Raw genomic sequence first — 22,938 nt, forward strand, 5'->3', positions numbered from 1 at the left:
ATATATATATATATATGTTTTAGAACTCACAATATATACAATTTCACCTCATATAAGCAATTTTACCCCACCCAGTCGATCGACACGATCTATACTCTTGGATCTAAAATCAAGCTCTTTACCTAATCCATAATCCCAGATCTAAAATTAACATCTTTACCTAATTCATACTCCCGGATCAGGTATATCTAATCCTTGCTCTCGGATCAATAACTATGCCCATTCCATACTCTCGGACTAGGTGTCACACCCCCAAACCGGAACAACAGAAATGTTCGGGTGCGTAGGATGTCATGTACAGTATCACAACATCTGTATAATAGTAATCAAAGCAGCAACAACCAGTAAATTAATAATACATAGTTTACATTGTATTCGATTCACATATGATTGACTCCAAAAGTAAATAGCAAAACAAAGACTTGAAGCTACTATGCGCCATCTTCTCGAAACTTGTGCATGTACCTGTCTACTAGTTTCCTGAGAATACAAGTGATTTTGAAAGTGTATCAACATTTAAGTTGGTGAGTTCATAAGCATTTTGTTTTAGAAAATAAGTTCTTTGTTCCTTAAAAATGTTCGTGAGTTCCTCCAGAAAATCCTATATTTTCTTAATAAGTAATGATAAGTAATGTGACCATACCAGTTCCTTTTACGATCACTTAGTGAATACAAGTTATATATAATCCAGATCGAATGGACAGTTGAATGTGTGGATCTGCCCTAAGCCCACAACCAAACAAGGAACAGGAAGTAAGGCGGAAATCACACATTCCACTGCCTATCGGATCTTCATTATATATAACCCTAACGTATTCAGTAGGTAATCACAGTGTTAACAATAATGATCCTTTTAGATGTGATGAGTATGTTCCTTCAGAAAATCCTATATTTTCTTAGTAAAATGGAATGTAGTCTTCGGCCTTAAGACCAAAATATATATGTTTATTATGCTTAAAGAATAAAATATGACGCTTTGAATTTATATAAGTAATATGACCCATATTGGTTCCTACTATGGTTCCTTAGTGTATACTAGTTATATATAAACAAATATCAAACAGACAGTTGATTGTGTGATTCTGCCCTAAGCCCACAACCAAACAAGGATCAAGAAGTAAAGCGTAAATCACCCATTCCACTGCCTATCAGATATTATTTATATATAACCCTGATGTATAAACTAAGAAATCATAGTATCGACAATAATGGGCCTAACCGAAGAGTAAGTAATCGTATTTGTTTCCAGAAAGTTGAATTGTAAACAGTTTGCTTGTAAAATAATGATGTTTATCCTGGAAAATCCTATATTTTCCATAAAACCGAATTGTAGTCTTAAACGTTCCAAGACTGAAAAGTACAAGTATAATTGCCATACTTAATTTAATGATACATAGTTTTATTCATAAGTAATGCTAGCTGAAGACGTGTTTGCACTGTAAACGAGATGTGATGTTAATACCCTCCTATGATCACTTAGTACATACGAGTTTTATAAAATTGAGATCGAACAGACTGTCGAATGGGTGATTCTGCCCTAAGCCTACAACCAAACAAGTAATAGGAAATAAGGCGGAAATCACACATTCCACTGTCTACCGGACATTAATTTTATAAAACCCTGATGTATATACTAAGTAATCATAGATTTAATACCCCTTTAAGATTGTTTGAAATTATATCATTACGTAAATATTTAGCTAATGCTTATCGTGAGTGTTCATTATAACCAGACTAATATGACTAATGGCATGCACGACGTTCTTCAGGCGTCGGAAAGTTATGACATTTGTCACCCCAGACCTGCCGGTCTAACTATAGCTAACAGTTAAGGTGCGGGATTATCAGTCTCGTATAGATCTATACACAAACTCATGCTCTCCCTCCAGGAGACTATGGTTATAATTCAGGATTTTAACGGGTACCATGTTTGGTACAACGAAGTAAGTGGCTCACAATCCTGTATTAACTAGTATATTTATAATGAAATGAATAACCCTTTTTCTTATAACTGAAAACGTAACTTTTCCATAGAAATTGTTTATGATGATAAATATTATAAAACATCCCAAAACTATACCTATTATAGTTTTAAAAATATATGTTCTATTGAAATGAAAAACCTTTGTATTTTAACAACTTTAAGAGTTATAAGTTTAGTAGTAACGTTATTTAACATTTTTACGTAAAGTGTTTATAAAATATTAGAGAACGTAATAAACGAGTTATATTTTTAAACACAATATTTCTTGTGTTTTACTTGTATTCCTCCCCCCCCCCCAACACAGAAAAAGCTTGAAAAAGTGTAGGGGTATGAACTCACCTTATGTGCATTTTTGACTAGATATCGAGATGAAAGCAGTGACCTTCGATTAAGAGTATGTAATGATAGCCGTATCCTAACATTTTTAAACACACAATAGTGTGTGAATAAGATGGTCTAATGGTTTGAAGTCTTGAATAACTACTAGATAAAAAGAAAAGAACTTACAATCCAATATGCAAGAGCTTTGAAGAACTTGGTCTGTGGGAAATGTTGAAGGGAAATGGGTTCGAATATTTAAGAGAGAAATATGAGATGAAGGTTTACTGAATGTGAAAAGTGAAAATGATCAATATGTTATATTTTAAATTGGAAGTAAAGGATAATAGGTGAGGTGATGGTTACGTTGGTTACTGGAATTATCACATTGGGAAGCTAAATTGGTAAAATATATAGATATTTGAAGGGGGTTTGCGGCCAAGTTTACACCAAAATAATTTGAGATTTCGGTCCTATACCTATAGTGTTTTGAGCCCTAAAGGGCTTAGCTTTAGAGATTTCGGTCATGTGTGACCGAAAACCCATGATTCCTTGATTCAAAACCGAAAACTCATCTTGGTTTAGATTCCTTAAACCAAAAACACCATGTTTCTTGAATTCTTGGACCGAAAACTAATCTATGGTGGGTTATTTCATGGTTTTAAGTTTAATCTTTTGACTTATATTGATTTATACTAACCTAAATCAAAGTAGGTTTAAATCCATGCTTAGATACTAGCTTCTAAACAAGCCTTCAAGGATATAGATGATACAATGCAATAAGGATTGCAATGTGGTTTCACTTGTACTTGGTTAGGGTTTAGACCTTGCTTCATCTAAAATTTTCCAGTTGTGACACTAGGGACAATTGACTATGTCTAATCCATGCTTCCGGATTAATGAAAAATAACTATGTCCTCTCTATCCTCTCGGACTAAGGACAAATGATTGTCTAATCCATGCTCTCGGATTAATGACAAGTAACTATGTCCTCTCCATACTCTCGGACTAAGGACAAAGGACTATGTCTAATCCATGCTCTCGGATCAATGACAAATCTTAAAGTTCGACTCTCCATGTATATCTCACCCACACTCATAATTAGTTACTACCCAATATTCTTCTTAATTAATTTAGGTTTTCTCTATATCTCAAATCATCATATATTATCAAATATGCTCTTAACACGTATTTCAGGCAGTAAAAAATATATCACACACAAACATATATTTAATACCTTAATCAAATACTTGTAATAAAATCATGTTCATGAAAGGGACTATGCACTCACACATAAACTCTTTAAAAAATATTTAACTCTTTAACAAATATTTAATACTTTAATTAATACTTGTATTAAAATCATGTTCATGAAAGAGACTATGCACTCACTTGTTAAAGTGATGATTCCAAACTTGGGCATCGCTTCGCTTCTAACAATTCTATTTTCCTTCTACGAAACCTAATATCATTACCGCTAGATTTTTGTCTAGTATTTATAGCGATTATTTACGAGGGATATTGTTTATAAGTGTTAAACAATAATTTTCAACCACTATGTACTGACAGGGGCCAGACATGAAAAATCGGAGGGCATGACCATTTTGGCATTATAGCACTTCTGATATCCAACAACCCTATGCGGCCCTTCAAACCAGATTCCCCGTACCGCAAGTAGTTAAAATATATTATAATAACACTTTTTATATTTTATTTTATAATATATTTATTGTTTATAAGTTCCTAATAACGATACTGAACTTAAACATAGGCTATACTTGAAGTAGGGTAAGCATAACTCACTTACCGGGAGGTTTGGCGAGGAACCGGGCTCTGCGGGGGCAGAACTTCCTAGCCGAAAAGCTCTTTTTCTCGGAGCCTTCTGGCGCTCCGGGGCTTTCATGTAGTACCTTGAGAACACTAGGCATTTGGGAGGGTTTTGGGAGGCTTAGAGAGAATTTAGAGAGAGAATTGAAGGGGTTTTGGTGTGAGAACTGGAGGCACTCTCGCATAGTATTTATAGGCTGAATTTTGGACCACCTCATCGAGTTTTAGGGCTCCAACTCATCGAATAGGTGCCACGTGTCACCATCTAGTGGCAAGGCGTGGGGAGAAAGCAATGGTCCAGATTAAGCCATGCCACCCCTTTCGCAGCAGCACCCTTACGACTTCTAAATTCCATAACTTTCGCATACGAGCTCCGTTTTCGACGTTATTTATATCCACGCATAGGTATTGACAAGATCTACAACTCTCCTTTTGAATCCATTGGCTAGTTCCCGACCGATTTTAAATTTAATAGTATGAGAAGATTATGCTGTTAATGACCGTGTAAAATTCATAACTTTTACATACGGACTCCGTTTTCGACTGTCTTTTTATCGTTGAAGTCCTTTTAATGAGACCTTCAATTCTCATTGAGGTTGTGTCAGCTAAAAATTGATCGATCTAAAATTCGAATTTCGGGTTGTGCACTGTTGTGCTAAATCTTATAAAAATCATAACTTGCTCATAGGAAGTCAGATTTGGACGTTCTTTTTATGTACGTTCTCAGTTTAACATAAACTATAACTTTCGTTTAGATCCCTAAGGCTAAAAAGTAATTCATCAAAAATTCACTTTTTACGATTCCCGGTCTCGTGTCGGTTTTGTCGTAAAACTTCGACGGGTCATAACTTCTATGTTCCTTCGAATAAGTATCTAACTCTTGGACTTCCTGATTGTAGGCGGTGCTCCATCTTGTACCCACGCTTTGTCCTATGTTGGACTTTCGATCGTCACCTTCGAGTTACAAAAATGATCCTTATTGGAGACTTATCTTCTTCTTAACAGGATTAAGATAGTTCCGACCTCTCATCGTATGTTGCAACGCTTAGACTCAGGTCTTTTAGAGTCAAATTCCAGAATGGAATATACCTTTCTTATTTTTCTAATGCGATATAATCACATTGTAGCACTTCTAACTACAAGCTTCTTACTTAAACAGCGATCACGATACTTCTATTGATAGTTTTGATTATCTTTCACTTCAAGCTTCTGACTTAAGTCGGATGTTACTTCAAACTTGGTTCTCTAAACCACGTAACATACTTATCTTAGTCGGACTCGATTTCATATTACCACTAGGGTCGGAACATCAATCACCTTCTTAGTCATTACCGAAACAATGGTAATAACAAACATGAACAAAACGGAATCATTTATTAGCACCTTGGAAACCTTCTGACTTTCCCTAATCCAAGTGTGAGTCTTATGCTTCCGGTAGTACAAGCCTCTTCTACCTGTCAAACCTACTCATACTCGTCCCAAGTACTGTCTCTTAGTTCTCCAAGTTATTATCACAAAAATAATTTTTAACACATACAAATGTGTCCAAACAATCATAAAATTTTCCCTTGACTCTACTAGGAGTCCTTCCATGTGTATCTTCAACAATAATTCTTCTTCAACTCGGTTGGTGGTGAAACTGCCAGACGATCGGATAACTTAATGGATTATACCAAAAATTATTTCTTTCCGCTAATCGAAAGTGTACTTCTCCCATACCAGACGTACTACCTATGTAGACGTATTCTAAAGGAAAGATACCACTCTTACGATATCTTCTGATAGATATCATTTGTGACAACCCGTAAATTTCTATCTTGTAAAGTCAATCCAATCAACCAAAAGTCAGGCTTATTTCTATTAGATTTTAGCCTTGTTAAGGGTCATTTTAATGAGTTCTAAGCCCAGTACACTGATGGATTGGATGTTGAGAAGTATTAGCTTAGGATTAGAGGAATGAAATCGATCCGGAAAACCCATCAAAGGGTGTTCACGGACGTGAACCCAAGGGTGGCCGTGAACCCCTCCCATATATATACCTTTCTTCCATTTATTCCTCATTTCTCAACCCTTGGCCACAAGCACTCCATTCTCTCTCAAGTATCATAGTTCAAGAACACCGTCTTTCACTCCTAAACACCCCTTTCCTTTGCTACTTCACAGAAGCTTACTAGGATCTTCACACTCACCAAAACACCTAGATCTTCAAGTGTTCTTCACATTTGGGCCATAAACCCTTCAAGATTGGGCCATGAACACCAAGTGGGTAGTGAACCGCTCATAAAGTTGGGTCGTGAACCATTCATCCATTTGGGCCGTGAACTCCATTGGGCGGTGAACTATCCTTCATTTGGGTCGTGAACATCCAATCAACCTCCAATCTTTTTTCCAACACTTCTTTGGTGAGTTATCCTTGCATCCTAGGTTGTTTCCCAATCACCTTTGTAGTTAGATTTGCTAATTACATGCCTATATGTATCAATATATGTCATTTAAGACTCGTTTGTGTCTCGGGACTTCATTCGTGGAACTTCTCATCCTTACTCGAATCTTCAATTGAATCACCCACATAAGGTGAGTTCATACCCCTATAATCAATCTTTTAAATGTTTTAAATGCTTTGAAGGGGGGGAATACAAGTTGAACACAATGATTAATTGTGTAAATGATTATCTGTGATAACCATCACATTAAAGGATTTCTTATGCTTTTATAAGTGATCAAATCATTTCAAAAACTCTTTTAAAGTTATGTCATTTTGTTGTTTACCAAACTCTGTTATTAAAGTACAATCATAACTTAGTAGATAACTGAGTCTTTTCTACAAATCAGATACAGTTCAAGTAAACATACTAGTAAACTATAATAGGCATAGTATAAGGGTTCAGTTCATACTATAACTAGAACAGGGAGGAACATACAATAACAAGTTCAGAAAGGAACATACTATAACAAGAACAAGATAACAATAATGTGAAACCACTACTTCACGGCTTAGCAATACACTTGTTATGTCGCGTTTTGTAACCAGAGTCTCCTGGAGGGAGAGCGTGAGTTTGTGTATAGATCTATACGGAATTGACACCCCACACCTTGCTGCTAGCTACAGTGGGACTTCCAAGTCTACGGGTGACAAAGGTCATACCATTTTCGACGTCTTTGGAGCGTCGTGTTTTATACTAGTCAAATCAAGCACGGTTATAACCTCATCACGTTTTAACCTTAAATAAAAAACTGGTTTTTAAGGTAGTTAGTGCTTCAATAGTCACTTTATACAATATTACTAAATACTTTCATTTTTCCCATTACATTCATATAGTGATATTCTCACATAAAAGGTAATACAAACTATTTTCTAGTAAAGATAGTCTTAAACTTGGAAAACTTACATCATTACAAAAGATAAATAGAACAGTCGAGTCTTAGTACATTCAGTTAGAAGGGGTCCTATAATGCTAACTTTATGATGCTTCGGTAGATACATTAGGGATATATATTAATCGGGTCCGACAGACAGTAGGATGTGTGCTTTCCGCTTTATTTCCTGTTCCTTGTTTGGTTGTGGGCTTAGAGCAGATTTACCCAGAGTACTATCTATTCGATCTTAGCTATATATATATATATATATATATATATATATATATATATATATATATATATATATATATTCCGTATACACCAAGTAATCATAAGGAGTACCAGGTATGGGTCAGGTCACAGTATACAAATTCAATATACCGTTTTCTAGTACAAACAAATACTTTTCAGATAGAACATTTAGTAGGCTAAACTAGAAACTTATCAGTAAAAGGTTTAATTCATTTTATTACACCAGTATAACTTAAAGGACCTTTAGTGGTTAATTCTATAATACCTTAGTTTATACATCAGGGTTACATATAACTAATATCCGATACGTAGTTGGATGTGTGCTTTCCGCTTTACTTCTTGTTCCTTGTTTGGTTGTGGGCTTAGGGCAGATTCACACAATTAACTATCCATTCGATATTAGATTATATATAGCTAGTATAAACTAAGTGATTATAGAAGGAACTATTGTGGTTACCATTTTACTAAAGGAAATATATGATTTTATTAAAGAATGTTTTCATCAAATAAAGGAACTATTACAGTTAACTCCGTAAGTACCAAATGAATACACCAGGGTTATATACAAAGAAGGTCTAACAAACAATAGGATGTGTGACTTCCGCCTCATTTCCTGTTCCTTGTTTGGTTGTGGGCTTAGGGCAGATTCACACAATCGATTGTCTGTTTGATCTGGATTCTATATAACTTGTATCCATTTAGTACTCATAGAGGGAATTGTAGAGTTATTTTACTTTCATTCATCATATCAGAAGATATAGGATCTTCTGGAGGAACATGCGAACTTTTCTAAAAAGGAACTTATAACTTACTTTACATCACTAAAATACTTATGAACTCACCAGCTTAAATGCTTATCTACTCTTTCAAAATAACTTGTATTCTCAGGAAACTAGTAGACAGGTACGCGCACTGGGATTCAGAAGATGGAGCATAGTAGCTTCATGTCTTGTTTTGTTATTTACTTTTGGAATCTATCTTATGTGAACCACATACTTTGTAAACACTTTCATATTAACGCAATGGTTGTTTTTTACTTTGATTACTACGATGTATGTGTTGTGATACTAAACATGACGTCCTCTGCCCCCGAACGTTTTCGCCGTTCCGGTTTGGGGGTGTCATAGATTGGTATCAGAGCATTGTTTATAGTGAACTAAGTATATCAACCTATAAAAGATATACAACTATAAATGCAATGGGGCCGAAGTGCTCTGAATAATAATATATTTTAAAAATATAACAATACTTTATCAAAGTATACATACATGCTTATACATATATACGTACTAGAACAAGTATCACAAGAAGAACAGAACAAAAGTATTTAAAGGTTGAAACAGTGCGGTCAAACCTGGACAGTTATGTAATCATATCTGGGATCAATATAGTCTGATCAACTATATTCATTTGAGATGTGTCCGACATGTGTTTGGGAGTGATGTGGTGTTGCAACAGTCTTAAAACTTACCTATCTCTATTCAAGGGATTTCTAGATCAGAACATAAAGTTAAAATACTATAGGAGTATTTTATGATACTATAAGACAACAACAAGTTTAAAACATACCAAATTCATTACATTAAAATATTATAGGAGTATTTTAGGCACTATAAATAACTTATGTGAGAATTTAAAAGACCCTTACAGGTAGGTCTATAATTTTGGAATTTATACTCCCAAGGTTTTATATAATTGAGATTTTATAGACTTAGAATTTGTGATCTATGCTCTACTTCCTGTTCCTTGTTTGGTTGTGGTTTTGGAGTAGGATCACTTATTCAAAGGTCTATTTAATCTTAAATTATATAAAACTTGTATACACTGTGCAATTATAGAAGGACCCAGTAAGGATCACCCCATAATATTTCACGTAATCTCATAGATTCTTTAGACACTTCCATTCTCGCACGACAAACCCAGATAGATGTAACCACTTCCTTATAGCGGTCAGCAGAAGAGTCAAGGAGGAACAAGAGCATGTTCATGAGAAGTTTTCAAAGAAGGATCAGCCGAAGAAACAAAACGTCTTATGCGTCACACTAATAAATAATAACCTTGATTGACTTAGTGAGCTAGTTGATACACTGCTCACATTATGTGTTAGGATTATTTCTTTTTCATGCAACTAGTATCAATTATTCAATTCACAGATATTCATTCGAGGTTAGCCACTCCTGATTCATAAATTTTATTTGATATAGACTCCCTTTATGAATTGTTTCTTGAACCCTATTAAAGTCAGAACCAGATACACTCAGAACTAGGATAACTTCGTCATTCAGCTTTCAGCTTATAACCACTGTTATAGACTTATTTCCATCTCATCTTTGTCTTCTTTTTAGCAAGATGCCCCCACGTCGATCAGCGAGACGCACTACTCCAATAGCTCCATCTCAAACTCCACTACCTCCTCCACAATTCGATCCTGCTGCTCTCCAAGCAGCGATAGCAGCCACAGTGGCAGCTGCTCTAACTCACATCAGCAAAAGTGATACCAACAGAACTAGTAGCGGTACCCACTTAAATAACCCCGGAGTTACCCACGGACACCCACGGGAGTGTTTGTACAAGGACTTCATGAACTGCAAGCCCAAATACTTTAATGTAAATGGGGGAGTCATTGCTCTGATGCGATGGTTCGAGAAAACAGATTCGGTATTCGCAATCTGACTGTGCCCAGAAGGGAGCAAAATTAAGTTTGTTGCCTGTACTTTCTTTAACAGAGCCCTAACAAGGTGGAATAGCCATGTTAAGTCACTGACCCTATCAGTGGCGAACTCAATAGGTTGGGAGAACCTAAAAGAGATGATGTTGGAAGAATACTGCCCGAGGGGCGAAGTCCAAAATCTGGAACAAGAACTATGGGAGCACACCATGGTCGGCTCAGACATAGTGACCTACACTGACAGGTTTAGCTACCTGGCAGCACTATGCCCTGGGATGGTTACCGCGGAGAGTAAGAATATATAAAGATACATCTGGGGTTTATCTACCCCAATTCAAGGAGATGTACAGTCTTCTAACCCAACTACCTTCGATAGCGCCAAACGCCTGGCCTAGCAACTCATTGACCATGGAGTCCGCCATGGCGTGGAGGTCCCTGTTCCCGAGCCATCAAAGGGAGGGGGCTATAAACTAAAGTCGGTAACAAAAGGAAGGAGCAAACAACACACGAAACCTCGCAGGAGCAACAAATGGGTACTATATACGCCGCCACAATACCTGGTACTCCAGCACCTGCCAGTCGATATGCTGGAACCCTCCCGAAGTGTGATGGTTGTAACTACCACCACACCGGAATATGTCGGGAAATGCAATGCCTGAATTGCCACAAGAAGGGGCACACTGCTATAGACTTACTTTATGAATTGTTTCCAGAACCCTATGAAAGTCAGAACAATATACACTCAGAACTAGGATAACTTCTTTATTTAGCTTTCGTCTTATAACCACTGCTATAGACTTACTTCCATCTCATCTTTGTATTCTTTTTAGCAAGATGCCTCCACGTCGATCAGCGAGACACACTACTCCGATAACTGCAGCTCAAACTCCACTACCTCCTCCACAATTCGATCCTGCTGCTCTCCAAGCAGCGATACCAGCCGCAGTGGCAGCTGCTCTAACTCACATCAGCGAAAGTGATAAAAACGGAACTGGTAGCGGTACCTACTAAACCAACCTTGGAGTTACCCACAGACACCCACGGGAGTGTTCGTACAAGGACTTCATGAACTGCAAGACCAAATCCTTTAATGGATATGGGGGAGTCATTGCTCTGATGCGATGGTTCGAGAAAACAGATTCGGTCGTCGTAATCTGTCTGTGCCCAGAAGGGAGCAAAGTTAAGTTTGCTGCCTGCACTTTCTCTGACAGAGCCCTAACATGGTGGAATAGCCATGTTAAGTTACTGACCCTATCAATGGCGAACTCAATAGGTTGGGAGAACCGAAAATAGATGATGTTGGAAGAATACTGCCCGAGGGGCGAAGTCCAAAAGCTAGAACAAGAACTATGGGAGCACACCATGGTCGGCTCAGACATAGTGACCTACACTGACAGGTTTAGCGACCTGGCAGCACTATGCCCCGGGATGGTTACCGCGGAGAGTAAGAAGATAGAAAGATACATCTGGGGTTTATCTACCCCGATTCAAGGAGATGTACAGTCTTCTAACCCAACTACATTCGATAGTGCCAAACGCCTGGCACAATGACTTATTGACCATGGAGTCCGCCATGGCGTAGAGGTCCGTGTTCCCGAGCCATCAAATGGAGGGGACTATAAACGAAAGTTGGGGAACAAAAGGAAGGAGCGAACAACACAGGAAACCTCGCAGGAGCAACAAATAGGTACTATATACGCCACCACAATACCTGCTACTCCAGCACCTGCCAGTCGATATGCTGGAACCCTCCCGAAGTGTGATGGTTGTAACTACCACCACACCGGAATATGTCGGGAAATGCAATTCCTGAATTGCAACAGGAAGGGGCACATTGCCCGTTTCTACAGGGCACCGACACAACCGATCTCCCAAGTTCCCGGAGAAGAAGTAAACCAGGCCTGCTATGGCTGTGGTGAGACAGGGCACTACAAGAAGGACTGCCTGATAACGAAGAACTCAGGAGCGGATGGACGAATTCTGATGATCACCGCAAGAGAAACTACCCCGGAGTCCCCAGCGACCAGTGGTACGTCTTCGAAATAAGAAATACTTTAAAATTTAATTTATATTCATATAAGATTAAAACTTGGGGAAAACATTTAAAAGTAATTATAATAATTCACTCATCTGAACAAGTCACATCATTCACAAGAGAACTAAAGATCCGTATAGGTGAGCTATGATGGCTTAGTATGTACATCAGAGTTATGAATAGCTAAGATTTTGCAGACTTAGAGTGAGTGATTCTGCCTTAATTCCTATTCCTTGTTTGGTTGTGGATTTAGGGCAGAGCCACTCAGTCGACCGTCTTATTCATCTTAATTATACATAACTTGTATATGTTAGGCGATCATATAGGTACCAAGTAAGATCATAATATAGAGTATCGACACTAGTTATCAAAACACTTGCACTGTTAGTACTCGCTCATCACGGTACGATTTGTGGCAGTGGTAATATCAAGGAGAAAACAGAAAGCATTAGAACGTTTACACAGAGTACATTGTCGAGCACACTCGGAATACACCATCGTATAACAAACGTTTCTTTCAAATCGACCTAAATTTTGTATATGTAAAGATTTCGTTGTCATCTTTCGTCATGGATTGGCGTGGTCCTCGCCATACTAAGTTCATATGTTTCGAAATTCCATCGCCTTGATCGTAAAATTCACAAAACCCTCGTCATTCGTAACGACAACCCGACCTAGACCTCAGTATTGTCTCTTGTCTTTTAAACCCCGAAGTACTCATGCGAGGAGTACCTTGCCCTCCGAAACCTTGTCGCCGTATACTCAGCAGACCTTCCCGAACTACCACTCTTCCAACAAATCAAGTTCAAGCACAGAGGCTAAGGACGAATACAGCCCACCTATCACTGTTAAGTGCATACGCGAGAGTGGTATATAATTTTGATTATGCATATTTAGTATGTGTGTTTCCGCCCTATCTCCGGTTCCTTGTTTGGTTGTGGACCTGGGGCAGAGTCGCACATCCGACCGTCTTACTAATCTTAATTATATACGACTTGTATACACGAGGTGATGATAGATAGACCAAGTATGAATCTTATAATGAACGTTAGGGAAAAGTTACCCAGGTCTACGAGTGAGTATTCTGCCATTCAGAGGAGCACAACCCTAGGAGTACTGATAGGAAAGCTAATTTCGGGATGAAATTCCATCTAACGGGGGGATGATGTGACAACCCGTAAATTTCTATCTTGTAAAGTCAATCCAATCAACCGACACTCAGGCTTATTTCTATTACCTTTTAGCCTTGTTAAGGGTCATTTTAATGAGTTCTAAGCCCAGTACACTTATGGATTGAATGTTGAGAAGTGTTAGCTTAGGATTAGAGGAATGAAATCGATCCGAAAAACCCATCAAAGGGTGTTCACGACCGTGAACCCAAGGGTGGCCGTGAACCCCTCCCATATATATACCTTTCTTCCATTTATTCCTCATTTCTCAACCCTTGGCCGCAAACACTCCATTCTCTCTCAAGTATCATAGTTCAAGAACATCATCTTTCACTCCTAAACAAACCTTTCCTTTGATACTTCAAAGAAGTTTACTAGGATCTTCAAACACTCACCAAAACACCTAGATCTTCAAGTGTTCTTCACATTTGGGCCGTGAACCCTTCAAGATTGGGCCGTGAACACCAAGTGGGCCGTGAACCACTCATCAAGTTGAGCTGTGAACCAACTTGGGCCGTGAACCATTCATCCATTTGGGCCGTGAACTCCATTGGGTCGTGAACTATCCTTCATTTGGGCCGTAAACATCCAATCAACCTCCTATCTTGTTTCCAACGCTTCTTTGGTGAGTTATCCTTGCATTTTAGGTTGTTTCCGAATCACCTTTGTAGTTAGATTTACTAATTACATGCCTATATGTATCAATATATGTCATTTAGGACTCGTTTGTGTCTCGGAACTTCATTCGTGGAACTTTTCATCCTTACTCGAATCTTCAATTGAATCACCCACATAAGGTGAGTTCATACCCTTATAATCAATATTTTGAATCTTTTAAATGCTTTTAAGGCGGGGGGGGGGGGGGAATACAAGTTGAACACAATGATTAATTGTGTAAATGTTTATCTGTGATAACCATCACATTAAAGGATTTCTTACGCTTTTATAAGTGATCAAATAATTTCAAAAACTCTTTTAAAGTTATGTCATTTTGTTGTTTACAAAACTCTGTTATTAAAGTACAATCATAACTCAGTAGATAATTAAGTCTTTTCTACAAATCAGATACAGTTCAAGTAAACATACTAGTAAACTATAATAGGTATAGTTTAAGGGTTTAGTTCATACTATAACTAGAACAGGGAGGAACATACTATAACAAGTTCATGGAGGAACATACTATAACAAGAACAAGATAACAATAATGTGAAACCACTACTTCACGGCTTAGCAATACACTTATTATGTCGCGTTTTGTAACCAGAGTCTCCTGGAGGGAGAGCGTGAGTTTGTGTATAGATCTATACGGGATTGACACCCCACACCTTGTTGCTAGCTACAGTGGGACTTGCAAGTCTACGAGTGACAAATGTCATACCATTTTCGACGTCTTTGGAGCGTCGTGTTTTATACTAGTCAAATCAAGAACGGTTATAACCTCATCACATTTTAACCTGAATTAACAAACTGGTTTTTAAGGTAGTTAGTGCTTCAGTAGTCACTTTATACAATATTACTGAATACTTTCATTTTTCCCATTACATTCATATAGTGATCTTCTCACATAAAAGGTAATACAAACTCTTTTCTAGTAAAGATAGTCTTAAACTTGGGAAAACATACATCATTACAAAAGACAAACAGAACAGTCGAGTCTTAGTACATTCAGTTAGAAGGGGGCCTATAATGCTAACTTTATGATTCCTCGGTAGATACATCAGGGATATATGTTAATCGGGTCCGACAGACAGTAGGATGTGTGCTTTCCGCTTCATTTCCTGTTCCTTGCTTGGTTGTGGGCTTAGAGCAGATTTACCCAGTCTACTATTTATTCGATCTTAGCTATATATATATATATATATATATATATATATATATATATATATATATATATACATATATATATATATATATTCCGTATACACCAAGTAATCATAAGGAGTACCAGGTATGGGTCAGGTCATAGTATATAAATTCAATATACCGTTTTCTATTACAAACTAATACTTTTCAGAAAGAACATTTAGTAGGCTAAACTAGAAACTTATCAGTAAAAGGTTTAATTCATTTTATTAAACCAGTATAACTTAAAGGACCTTTATTGGTTAATTCTATAATACCTTAGTTTATAAATCAGGGTTGCATATAATTAATATCTGATAGGTAGTTGGATGTATGCTTTCCACTTTACTTCATGTTCCTTGTTTGGTTCTGGGCTTAGGGCAGATTCACACAATTAACTATCCGTTCGATATTAGATTATATATAGCTAGTATAAACTAAGTGATTATAGAAGGAACTATTGTGGTTACCATTTTACTAAAGGAAATATATGATTTTCTTAAAGAATGTTTTCATCAAATAAAGGAACTATTACAGTTAAGTCATAAGTACCAAATGAATACACCAGGGTTATATACAATGAAGGTCTAACAAACCATGGGATTTGTGACTTCCGCCTCATTTCTTGTTCCTTGTTTGGTTGTGGGCTTAGGGCAGATTCACACAATCGATTGTCTATTTGATCTGGATTCTATATAACTTGTATCCATTTAGTACTCATAGAGGGAATTGTAGAGTCATTTTACTTTCATTCATCATATCAGAAGATATAGGATCTTCTCGAGGAACAGGCGGACTTTTCTAAAAAGGAACTTATAACTTACTTTACATCACTAAAATACTTATGAACTCACCAGCTTAAATGCTTATCTACTCTTTCAAAATAACTTGTATTCTCAGGAAACTAGTAGACAGGTACGCGCACTGGGATTCAGAAGATGGAGCATAGTAGCTTCATGTCTTGTTTTGTTATTTACTTTTGGAGTCTATCTTATGTGAACCACATACTTTGTAAACACTTTCATATTAATGCAATGGTTGTTTGTTACTTTGATTACTATGATGCATGTGTTGTGATACTAAACATGACGTCCTCCGCCCCCGAACGTTTCCGCCGTTCCGGTTTGGGGGTGTGACATCATTCACCATCGTAATCCTTCTCATTTCCTCAATTTTCTCAGTCCGCTACGAGTCCTTATCATGACATTCTATACACCAAATCAGTCGTTCGGTGTATCGAAACAAGAATACAGATAGAGGAAGGTTTAGACGCGTAATTAAACGTTTAGAAACCTGAGCACATAAAAAATTCAGATCCGGTTGGCAATAGACCACAGTTCTGATCTAATAATAACATCATAAAGCATCACAAATCCTTTAGCACGTAAAAGCATTTTAGGCATCTTCCCTAAATAAGCTAGTGCTTGTGACTATTTAGGTGTACTACCTAAAATATATTAGACACACTCCTCATGATCATCGCTTAGCATTCTAAATTTAATTCTAGAAATCCTACAAATTCCTAGTTCGCTTAAACTAATGCTCTGATAGAACCTGTGACATCCCAAAGTTCACGGTCATTTTTAAAATTTTATTTATGCTTATTTGAAAATTAGAGTATCCTTTTTAAAGAATAATATTATGGAATTTGTTCCCAGAAAAACATGATAAATATATTATCAATGCATTTCCGAAGAAATGTATTTTGTTTTATTCATAACTTTGGGATGTCATCGTCAATACAAAAACAAACCTTACATTCATTTACACTAGTGATCTACATCTCCATTAATCTCTCAGTGTAATGTAGCTTCAATCTCACAATGTTATATCATATATATATATATATATATATATATATATATATATATATATATATATATATATATATATATGTTTTAGAACTCACAATATATACAATTTCACCTCATATAAGCAATTTTACCCCACCCAGTCGATCGACACGATCTATACTCTTGGATCTAAAATCAAGCTCTTTACCTAATCCATACTCCCAGATCTAAAATTAACATCTTTACCTAATTCATACTCCAGGATCAGGTATATCTAATCCTTGCTCTCGGATCAATAACTATGCCCATTCCATACTCTCGGACTAGGTGTCACACCCCCAAACCGGAACAACAGAAATGTTCGGGTGTGTAGGATGTCATGTATAGTATCACAACATCTGTATAATAGTAATCAAAGCAGCAACAACCAGTAAATTAATAATACAGAGTTTACATTGTATTCGATTCACATATGATTGACTCCAAAAGTAAATAGCAAAACAAAGACTTGAAGCTACTATGCGCCATCTTCTCGAAACTTGTGCATGTACCTGTCTACTAGTTTCCTGAGAATACAAGTGATTTTGAAAGTGTATCAACATTTAAGTTGGTGAGTTCATAAGCATTTTGTTTTAGAAAATAAGTTCTTTGTTCCTTAAAAATGTTTGTGAGTTCCTCCAGAAAATCCTATATTTTCTTAATAAGTAATGATAAGTAATGTGACCATACCAGTTCCTTTTACGATCACTTAGTGAATACAAGTTATATATAATCCAGATCGAATGGACAGTTGAATGTGTGGATCTGCCCTAAGCCCACAACCAAACAAGGAACAGGAAGTAAGGCGGAAATCACACATTCCACTGCCTATCGGATCTTCATTATATATAACCCTAACGTATTCAGTAGGTATTCACAGTGTTAACAATAATGATCCTTTTAGATGTGATGAGTATGTTCCTTCAGAAAATCCTATATTTTCTTAGTAAAATGGAATGTAGTCTTCGGCCTTAAGACCAAAATATATATGTTTCTTATGCTTAAAGAATAAAATATGACGCTTTGAATTTATATAAGTAATATGACCCATATTGGTTCCTACTATGGTTCCTTAGTGTATACTAGTTATATATAAACAAATATCAAACAGACAGTTGATTGTGTGATTCTGCCCTAAGCCCACAACCAAACAAGGATCAAGAAGTAAAGCGTAAATCACCCATTCCACTGCCTATCAGATATTATTTATATATAACCCTGATGTATAAACTAAGAAATCATAGTATCGACAATAATGGGCCTAACCGAAGAGTAAGTAATCATATTTGTTTCCAGAAAGTTGAATTGTAAACAGTTTGCTTGTAAAATAATGATGTTTATCCTGGAAAATCCTATATTTTCCATAAAACCGAATTGTAGTCTTAAACGTTCCAAGACTGAAAAGTACAAGTATAATTGCCATACTTAATTTAATGATACATAGTTTTATTCATAAGTAATGCTAGCTGAAGACGTGTTTGCACTGTAAACGAGATGTGATGTTAATACCCTCCTATGATCACTTAGTACATACGAGTTTTATAAAATTGAGATCGAACAGACTGTCGAATGGGTGATTCTGCCCTAAGCCTACAACCAAACAAGTAATAGGAAATAAGGCGGAAATCACACATTCCACTGTCTACCGGTCATTAATTTTATAAAACCCTAATGTATATACTAAGTAATCATAGATTTAATACCCCTTTAAGATTGTTTGAAATTATATCATTACGTAAATATTTAGCTAATACTTATCGTGAGTGTTCATTATAACCAGACTAATATGACTAATGGCATGCACGACGTTCTTCAGGCGTCGGAAAGTTATGACATTTGTCACCCCAGGCCTGCCGGTCTAACTGTAGCTAACAGTTAAGGTGCGGGATTGTCAGTCTCGTATAGATCTATACACAAACTCACGCTCTCCCTCCAGGAGACTATGGTTATAATTCAGGATTTTAACGGGTACCATGTTTGGTACAACGAAGTAAGTGGCTCACAATCCTGTATTAACTAGTATATTTATAATGAAATGAATAACCCTTTTTCTTATAACTGAAAACGTAACTTTTCCATAGAAATTGTTTATGATGATAAATATTATAAAACATCCCAAAACTATACCTATTATAGTTTTAAAAATATATGTTCTATTGAAATGAAAAACCTTTGTATTTTAACAACTTTAAGAGTTATAAGTTTAGTAGTAACGTTATTTAACATTTTTACGTAAAGTGTTTATAAAATATTAGAGAACGTAATAAACGATTTATATTTTTAAACACAATATTTCTTGTGTTTTACTTGTATTCCTCCCCCCCCCCCAAACACAGAAAAAGCTTGAAAAAGTGTAGGGGTATGAACTCACCTTATGTGCATTTTTGACTAGATATCGAGATGAAAGCGGTGACCTTCGATTAAGAGTATGTAACGATAGCCGTATCCTAACATTTTTAAACACACAATAGTGTGTGAATAAGATGGTCTAATGGTTTGAAGTCTTGAATAACTACTAGATAAAAAGAAAAGAACTTACAATCCAATATGCAAGAGCTTTGAAGAACTTGGTCTGTGGGAAATGTTGAAGGGAAATGGGTTCGAATATTTGAGAGAGAAATATGAGATGAAGGTTTACTGAATGTGAAAAGTGAAAATGATCAATATGTTATATTTTAAATTGGAAGTAAAGGATAATAGGTGAGGTGATGGTTACGTTGGTTACTGGAATTATCACATTGGGAAGCTAAATTGGTAAAATATATAGATATTTGAAGGGGGTTTGCGGCCAAGTTTACACCAAAATAATTTGAGATTTCGGTCCTATACCTATAGTGTTTTCAGCCCTAAAGGGCTTAGCTTTAGAGATTTCGGTCATGTGTGACCGAAAACCCATGATTCCTTGATTCAAAACCGAAAACTCATCTTGGTTTAGATTCCTTAAACCAAAAACACCATGTTTCTTGAATTCTTGGACCGAAAACTAATCTATGGTGGGTTATTTCATGGTTTTAAGTTTAATCTTTTGACTTATATTGATTTATACTAACCTAAATCAAAGTAGGTTTAAATCCATGCTTAGATACTAGCTTATAAACAAGCCTTCAAGGCTATAGATGATACAATGCAATAAGGATTGCAATGTGGTTTCACTTGTACTTGGTTAGGGTTTAGACCTTGCTTCATCTAAAATTTTCCAGTTGTGACACTAGGGAGAATTGACTATGTCTAATCCATGCTTCCGAATTAATGAAAAATAACTATGTCCTCTCTATCCTCTCGGACTAAGGACAAATGATTGTCTAATCCATGCTCTCGGATTAATGACAAGTAACTATGTCCTCTCCATACTCTCGGACTAAGGACAAATGACTATGTCTAATCCATGCTCTCGGATCAATGACAAATATTAAAGTTCGACTCTCCATGTATATCTCAACCACACTCATAAGTTGTTACTACCCAATATTCTTCTTAATTAATTTAGGTTTTCTCTATATCTCAAATCATCATATATTATCAGATATGCTCTTAACACGTATTTCAGGCAGTAACAAATATCTCATACACAAACATATATTTAATACTTTAATCAAATACTTGTATTAAAATCATGTTCATGAAAGGGACTATGCACTCACACATAAACTCTTTAACAAATATTTTAACTCTTTAACATATATTTTACTACTTTAATTAATACTTGTATTAAAATCATGTTCATGAAAGGGACTATGCACTCAATTGTTAAAGTGATGATTCCAAACTTAGGCATCACTTCGCTTCTAACAATTCTATTTTCCTTCGACGAAACCTACTATCATTACCGCTAGATTTTAGTCTAATAATTACAGCGATAATTTACGAGGGAGATTGTTTTATAAGTGTTAAACAATCCTTTCAACCACTATGTACAGACAGGGGCCAAACATGAAACACCGGAGGGCATGGCCATTTTGGTATTATAGCACTTCTGAAATCCAACAACCCTATGCGGCCCTTCAAACCAGATTCCCCGTACCGCAAGTAGTTAAAAGATATTATAATAACACTTTTTATATTATATTTTATAATATATTTATTGTTTATAAGTTCCTAATAACGATACTGAACTTAAACATAGGCTATACTTGAAGTAGGGTAAGCATAACTCACTTACCGGGAGGTTTGGCTAGGAACCGGGCTTTGCGGGGGTAGAACCTCCGAGTTGAAAAACTCTTTTTCTCGGAGCCTTCTGGCGATCCGGGGATTTCCTCTAGTACAATGAGGTTACTAGGGCTTCGGGAGGGTTTTGGGAGACTTAGAGAGAAGTTAGAGAGAGAAGTGAAGGGGTTTTGGTGTGAGAACAGGAGGCACTCTCGCATGGTATTTATAGGCTGAATTTTGGACCAACTCGTCGATTTTTAGGGCTCCAACTCGTCGAGTAGGTGCCACATATCACCATCTAGTGGCAAGGCGTGGGGATAAAGCTATGGTTCAGATTAAGCCATGTCACCCCTTTCGCAGCAGCACTCTTACGACTTCTAACTTCCGTAACTTTCGCATACGAGCTCCGTTTTCGACATTTTTTATATCGACATGTAGGTACTGAAAAGATCTAAAAGTCTCATTTTGACTCCATCGGCTAATTTTGCACCGATTTTAAATTTAACAATATGAGAAGATTATACTATTAACGACCGTGTAAAATTCATAACTTTTACATACGGACTCCGTTTTCGACTGTCTTTTTATCGTTGATATCCTTTTAATGAGATCTTCCATTCTCATTTAGGTTTTGTCGGCTAAAAATTGATCGATCTAAAATTCGAATTATGTGTTGTGCACTACTATGCTAAATCTTAGAAAAATCATTACTAGCCCATACGAAGTCATATTTGGACGTTCTTTTTATGTACGTTCTCAGTTTAACATAAAATATGAATTTCATTTAGATCCCTAAGGTTAAAAAGTAATTTATGAAAAATTCACTTTTTTACGATTCCCGGTGTCGTGTCGGTTTTGTCGTAAAACTTCGACGGGTCATAACTTCTTCGTTATAACTCGGATTTCGGTGTTCTTTATATGTATGGAACCCTTGTGACATATACTAAAAATTAGTTAATGTTATTTATTCTAAATAATCTTCTATCAAAAATCCATTTTTGATGCTCATTTCTCTAAATTGACTAACCCGAATCTGCGGGCGTTACAAAAGGTCAACTCGTATTAAAGAGGGTATCATCAGAAGAGAATCATGCAGATCCCATCACAAAGGGTATGAGTAGGGTCAAACACATACAGCATGCCAGGAGCATTGGTCTGAAAGATGATATTAGTCTTAGTAGTTAGATAGTTGTTTTGAAACTTGTAACAAAGTGAATGTAATTGACTTTTGGTGTTTAAATAATAGAGAATTATTTATGAGTTTCTTTACTACCTTTTGTCAATTGTATATTACTGTGTTTCATTTTTCATTTTTTACTTCCCGAATAATTTGTTTTTTCAAAACTCCGCAGCCATTCGTACTTTTGGAAGTAATTAGTGAATTAAGACTGTCATGAAATAGATTATAGATTGTCTAAAGAGTTTTAGAGATAGCAATGGCATTGCTGCAATGTTCATGAGTACTTTGAAATGGAGATTTAAGTATTGGATTAACCCTTGCTTACAAA

The sequence above is a fragment of the Lactuca virosa genome, chromosome 6 (assembly GCF_052849685.1).
Source record: "Lactuca virosa cultivar CGN04683 chromosome 6, Lactuca_virosa_CGN04683_v6, whole genome shotgun sequence".
Taxonomy (NCBI): Eukaryota; Viridiplantae; Streptophyta; class Magnoliopsida; order Asterales; family Asteraceae; genus Lactuca; species Lactuca virosa.